This window comes from Chinchilla lanigera, unplaced genomic scaffold (assembly GCF_000276665.1).
Source record: "Chinchilla lanigera isolate Chin_1 unplaced genomic scaffold, ChiLan1.0 scaffold00034, whole genome shotgun sequence".
Lineage (NCBI taxonomy): Eukaryota > Metazoa > Chordata > Mammalia > Rodentia > Chinchillidae > Chinchilla > Chinchilla lanigera.
Genome location: NW_004955435.1, coordinates 8786377 through 8793429, shown reverse-complemented (window position 1 = coordinate 8793429; position 7053 = coordinate 8786377). Strand labels below are relative to the sequence as shown.

Below are 7053 nucleotides of genomic sequence, written 5' to 3'. Positions count from 1 at the left end.
AATCGCTAGCCCCAAGGCAGAGGGGCACATGGCAGCAACAGACAAAAGCAACAGGAGAGAGGAGAAAGGCCTCTTTGCATCCCTTATATGATATTCAGTCTACTCGCCCTAGAGCAAGTGTGGCATTCACATCTTTAATCTCAGCATTGGACCATGAGTCAATCATAAAATCTAGATGCAGCCACCTCTGAGAAACCCACCCCTCATGACCCCATGAGGCTTTGTGGGGACATCTAGCCATAAACCATGCACCACAGATTGATAGTTAGCTCACTTTTGACAAAGAAACCAAGAGAATACATGGGAGAAGGGACAGTATTTGGAACAAATCGTGTTGGAAGAACTGGACATCCATATACAAAGGATTGGAACTGGAAGCACTTCTCTCACTGTATAGGAAAACCACCTCAAAAGAAATCAGATGAAAACGTCACACCCAAAACTGTAACACAACAATAAGACAGGAAATATAGGAGAAACGTTTTGGGATTCTGGCTGGTCTGGGCACAGATTTTTGGATCTGACTCCCATAGCACAAAAAATAGAACTAAAAACTGACAAAAGGATTGTAACAAATTGAAAATAGCTTCTGTACAACTAAGGATGTGATGGCCACTGCCAACCTATTTGCCCAGATATATGGGCAGGTGGGGTCTCAGGGCCGGGTTGCTCTAGCCACACTGCTGTAGTTTCTTCAGGCCGGATTCACTCCTAAGTCCGGTGTGAAGACCCATGTTTCTGACAAGGAACTGCAGAAGGCCAGTGCTTGTTTGATGACAGCCATCTGGAGGAGCTGAAGGTTACACTTCCCAGCCCAGCCAGTCTCTCTGGGTTCAAAATGTGCCTTATTGACTTTGAGAAGGATGATGACAGCAGCTTCCATATGGATTTCATAGCAGCTGCTTCCAACCTCCAAGCAGAGAACTATGGCATTTCTCTTGTAGACCGGCATAAGAATAAGACGATTGCAGGAAAGATCATCCCGGCCATTGCAATGACAACAGCTGCTGTTGTCGGCCTGATGTGTCTGGACCTGTACAAAGTGGTGTAGGAACACCAGCAGCTTCAGTCCTATAGGAACAGTTTCATCAACTTGGCCCTATCCCCCTTCATCTTCTCTCAGCCTCTTGCCCCAGCCCATCACCAGTACTCTAAGCGGAAGTGGACATTGTGGGATCGCTTTGACTTGCAAGGTCCGCAGCCCAGTGGTGAGGAGATGACCCTCAAGCAGTTCATAGATTACTTTAAGACAGAGCGTAAACTGGAGGTAACGACGGCGTCACAGGGTGTGTACATGCTTTATGCCTTCTTATGGCAGCAGTCAAGCGCAAGGAACGTCTGGAACAGATGATGACAGAGATTGCGAGGAGCGCTGCAAAGCAAAATTTGGGCCACCATGCGCGCAGCCTGGTGCTTGAGCTGTACTGCAGCAACGAGAACGGAGAGGACATTGAAGGCCCTTATGTAAGATACATCGTAGGCTGACTCAGGATACCGTTTCCCTGTCCCTGGTCAACATACTTCAAATCCCTTCCAGCTGTGATAAAAATTGAACCCACCTGGCCATGTAAGCCTTACTTGTTTCTAAGAATTTTTTTCATTGCTTCTTTCTACTCTATGTAGAGTTGAAAAGTATAATAAAGTGTGTTCCTGAAAAAAAAAAAAAAAAGGATATGCTAAACAGTTGAGACAGGTATTTTATAATGGTTTTGTATGTATACATATATAAATGGTTATATATTATTGGTATATATTTATATATTATTACAGCTGACTATATATATACAAATTATACATATGTTTTTATTCTTTTGGATTTTATGTATTATTTTTTCATGTATAGAAAATCTAAAGAAACTATATTTTGCTTGAACATCATATTTCATGACTGATACTTCTAAATATTTTTAGAATTTAGAACGATACTTCTAAATATTAATTTTATTTTACATGTTGAATACTTATTGAAAACACACAAAGACCTTTTGGTAACTTTAATATTTATAATTCATAAAATGAAATGTGCTATCTTGACATGAATTATTATGAAAATTCCAGATTCCTCTGTGATGCATCAAATGTTGAGGATCATCAGGTTCTGTTGTTGAAGGAAAAGGAAAATTTGTAAGATAATTATATCCCTACAACATGAAGAGTGCAGTTTCCTATTACTTTATTGTTTTTCATTTAGCCTCCCTAGACTAACCCACTAATTAATGATAGTAAGGTCCCTGTGAGATGCTTTGTTTGGTTTGGCAATACACAATACTAGAGACTGTAGCTTCTATGCAGCAGAAAAATTTTTATAGTTCTGAAGACTGGGAAATCCCAGATTGAGACTTCATAAATTTGGTATCTAGTGAAGCCTGGCTTTCCCACAGATGGCAACTTCCTTGTACGTCCTCACAGGGTAGCAGGGGCAAACAAGCCCTGAGGGCATCAATTTTATTCATGACAGTTTTCCCTGCAAGGTCTAATCATGTCTCCAAATATTTCACATCGTAATACCATTCCATTGGAGATTACAGTTTAGTGTACAAGATGTGATAGAAAATACAGTGAATGCTTAAATTTAAAAATATTAAATGAAACACAAGTTGCCATTCATCTCCTTCAAAATACTCCTCATCCGCTGCACACGCTTACCATCCTGGCCACTTTCTGAAGCAGTTCTAGAAGTTCTCTTCTGAGAGTGTCCTTAGTTGCACTGTCGTGACATCCCCAATGTCCAGAATCGATTCAAAATATCCACCTGTAATAGTCATTTTGACTTTGAGGAGGAGTCAGAAATCACACTGTGCCAGGACAGAGGAATAGAGTGGATGGAAACATACTACAACGTTTATGTGCCTGCCCGCCCTCCGGATGGCCCTCAGTAGCAGGATTCATATTTTTACCTGTACCTGGTAAGGACACACAGGGCTTCCAGAACTGCTCCAGAGAGTAGGATGAGTGACGAGTTAAATGTACTCAAACAAAGGCATGCATTTTGAGGAGGAGAACTAACAGCAGCATAATCTTTTCTGTAATGATTTTTTTAAAAAGCATTTCCTATTTGTTTGTTTATTTGTTTGTTTGTTTGGTTGGTTGTTTTCCCATGTGAGTGCAGTCTGGCTGCAACATCTGTCAGTGCAGTGATCACCAGGGTGATTCAGGTGGTCTGACTGGCCAGGCAGGTGTCCCCTTCTCACTGCAGGGTCCTGCGCAGCCCTCTTGAAGCTGCATGCTCAGTAGTAAAGACTTTCCTGATGGGGAAGGATGCTTTTCTTTTTTAAAGGACTAGAAGCAGCTGCTAACCCCTGCTGTAACCTCCAAAATGTTCTCATATAGTTTTATCACCCTTTTCATGAATTTTAGGAGACAAAAATATCTGGTTTACAGCCAACCTGTATTATTATTATTTTATTATCATATTATGAAAGACCGAGTTTTGAGAAGTTAATCCCTTCCTCAAACTTCATTTCTAGAAAGTTAAAGTGTAGCTTTGAACCAGGTAGTCACATCCTCAATTGCATTAATCAATATAAGAAATGGAACCTGCATTACTATTCCCTCATAAATACAGAACCATAAGAAAGAAAGTGGTTCCTTCCTTTTGATCTACCTGTTCCCCTTCTAGGTATCTTCCCAAAAGGGTTAAAAATACCATGTCACAGTGATATGCACATATCGATAGTTATAGCAGCACATTTCATAATAGCTAAATCTTGTGCATCACTCAGGGATTACTAGAGAAACTGATATAACACAAGATAAAGAAATGTACAAGGAATTACAAGTTTGGCTTACAATGGTCAGCTACAGAGTCGGATGAGGAAGCGTGCAGAAGGTGTCTGCACGCTGGAGATTGAAGAGCCCAGCCCTGGGCCTGGAGCTCTCTGCAGTGTCTGTGCAAGTCCGTATCAGGCGGCTGATGGGTCTGCGATGGAATGCTGATGAATCTACGATGAAGGTGGAGAGCCAACACCAGAAGGCTGAAGCGTCTTAGACAGAAGCCAAACAGTCTGCACCAGAAGCCAGGAGATGACCAAGCTGAAGGCGAAGACTGGAGCTCCTCTGAAGAACCAACAGCCAGTCCTTTCTCAATTTCCTTTTTTTACACAGCCTACCGGCCCTGAGGGGTGAGGTGGTCCTCTACACCCACACCCTCTGCATGCCTTCCTCTTGCACAGGCTCAGGATGAATACAAAGTAAGCACCCTGGCTCCCTGCTGAGTCACTTAGCTAAACCTCTAGACTCTCCAAGTTGACACCTTGTATCAACCATAACATCTTGGAAAAAGCTTATATGTCAATCAATAGATGAGTGGATAAAGAAAATGTGGTATTTACGTATATTAGAGTACTACTCTGCCATAAGAAGGGTAAAATTAAGATTTTGTTAATCCAGTTGATAAATCAGACTCACAATGTTAAATATTGCAGGTTTTTCTTTTTACTCTTGTGTGAGAAGCCCAAAGGGTAAATAAGGAACAAGATGGAGGACATCCATTGTGAAATAGGAAGAACTTGTTTAAAAGGGCAGGGCAACAAAGCAGGAGGGAGGATAAAGGGAAAGAAAGGGAAGGGGATTTTTTTAAAAAAGAATAGAAGAAAAAATGGAAGCAAAGCCTTTGCAAATGGGAAGAAGGGTTTAAGGGAGGGGAAGGGAATGGGAATAAAAGAATTAAGATATATCATGTACAGGTACAAATTCCGTAGAAGAAAGTGATTATTAGGTATGGAAAACATGTACAAATAAGAAAATAAAATTTAAAATGAAGAAAAAATTATAAATAAATATTTCCAAGTCTCTAACAAACATCCAGCATTGCCTCTTGGAACATATTTCTTTAGAAGATTTTTATAGGGCAAAATTTCTAATTTCTAGATATCCAGACCTTTATATATCTCAATACTAATCAGTTAATCTGTCAAAAATTTGTGTCCATAATTATAAAACAGTTCCAATATGAATTATTTTCATCATCACTGTCACTATTATTCATAATTTAAACTTTTAAGTGAATTTCTAAATCATTCTCATGTTGCATAAATAATGAAGTTAATGATGACTATATTGATGCTAGTAAATATAATTTATTGAACACTTAGAATTTTCCATTCCTGAAATAAAATCTTACACAATAGTGTCTATTTTATTATTATATCACAACTCTAATATTGAAAGATCTCCTCATGATACTAACACCAGGTAGTTGTTAATTTGGATTCTAACTTCACATTATTTTGGTGCTACATCTGGTTTTCATAATCTTTGGTATAGCTTTCAATAAATGCCAGGACAGAAAAAGACACTCTTAATTTCCTTACTAAGTGCTGTTCCTCTGCATCTAGTCTTTGTTCCATGGTGTTTAGAATTCCAGTAAAGTCAAAATCCAAGCTCTGGAACATCCGGCAACATGTACCTGGGTGATGACATTCTATGTGTTCTGCTCAATATGACCTGCAAAGCAGTAGTGAGTCTCACATAATAGACATTTTCTAACTTCAGTCAGTCTTGCTTGAGGGGCAGATCTAGTAGGGGCACGGTGGGCATGCTGTTTTCCTCTTTGGCAGCTGTACCATGTTAATAAAGTGTGCTTTTCAATAGACAAAGGCTATACTTCTGACTTCCTGTCCTGTGACCCTCTAGAACTCACCTTATTCCTGCCGTCATTAGTTCTGAGCTCAGTAGGCTTTAGAGTCCTAATAAATTCACTTTTTAAATTGGGCTGAGTTGCCTTCTGTCTCTTATCATCAATACTCCTAACATGACAGACTCTGCTTGCCCTCAACGGCAACTTTGAATGTTATCACAATGATGTGCCTTACTTTAAAAGCCTGATTTACAGTGTCATAAAGGGGCAAAGCGCAATCTGTAATAGATACAGGGTTCTGGCTAGATGCCCAAGCTACAGAAAGCAAGCTTGATGAACAGGAGGGAGAAGAGGATAATGGTTCTCTATTGCTTGCTAAAGTCTTATTTATCTACTTATGGGGACGAGTTCATAGTGAGAGTGTTAAGATATGCTGACAAACAGTGACGAACTCTCTGCATGCATCAGACTCTGCAGGGCCGGAAGATGATTTATCACTTTAGGTAAATGAGAAATATAAGCACGTGTTTCAGAGTAGAGTGTTGTTGGAAGTAAGGCAGCCCAACAGCTAATCTACAAAATTCGGTACGTATGAGTTTGTTTTTAATGAATCATTATAGATATCTACATTCTAGATGTTAAAAGTATTGTTGATTTGAAAAAATCTAGATAATGAAAAGCAAAGCAAATTATACCCCACTTAAAAGTATTCTAACTACTTGTGTCTGTTTTCTCGCCTGCTACATCTTTCAAAATAATAACAACAAAAAATGAACTCATTTTACTGCAATTTAACTGGACAGACAAAATATTCAGTAAGACCCCACCAAGTGAATTCTGGGAAGAGTTGAATACTAGAGAGAATTCTGTTCTATCTATCACCACAATATATTTTATTTGCTTTATAAATGTATTGCACATCAATGCATTGTCCTGGTTTTAGCAAAATCTCCTTATCCTAAGTAGACATATTCAATACCTTCAGTTTCTTCTACAATATTACTTTGTTTTTCTGCAGTCTCTCATTATTCAAAAAGCCATAATAATCATAACCATAATGTGACTTCTACATTTCTTAGATAGAAGCCTTTAGTATTCTATCACGTATCTACAATGAAAACAATATTCATTGCATTGCAAAAGACGTTCCTATTTGTGAGCTCTCAAAGTCTCACATCATGCCACCTTTGGTGTTACTTTTAAAGTGTAGTCTGGGCTGTATGACCTTAGACTGCCTCCTCCTGCCTCTGCCCTTTTCCCATCCCATTCTACAATTTTTATTGTTTTTACATAACAAACTTCCTTTTTTTATAGTTAGGTGCAAACAGGAATTCCTCATAGTCTTTTACGTGTACATAAAATTATGATATCTTAAAAACTTTCTTCACCACACATTTTAGAGTTGAAGTTATATCATAATTTGGTGATTGTTTACTAACATCTCTCCCCTGCACAAGAATATATGATCAGGACCA

The 7053-nt window shown here is 39.0% G+C and overlaps 1 pseudogene; it reads left to right on the top strand.

Moving 5' to 3' along the window:
• The first annotated feature begins 608 nt into the window (after positions 1-608).
• LOC102023841 lies at positions 609-1485 on the top strand (annotated as a pseudogene).
• The last annotated feature ends 5568 nt before the right edge of the window (positions 1486-7053 follow it).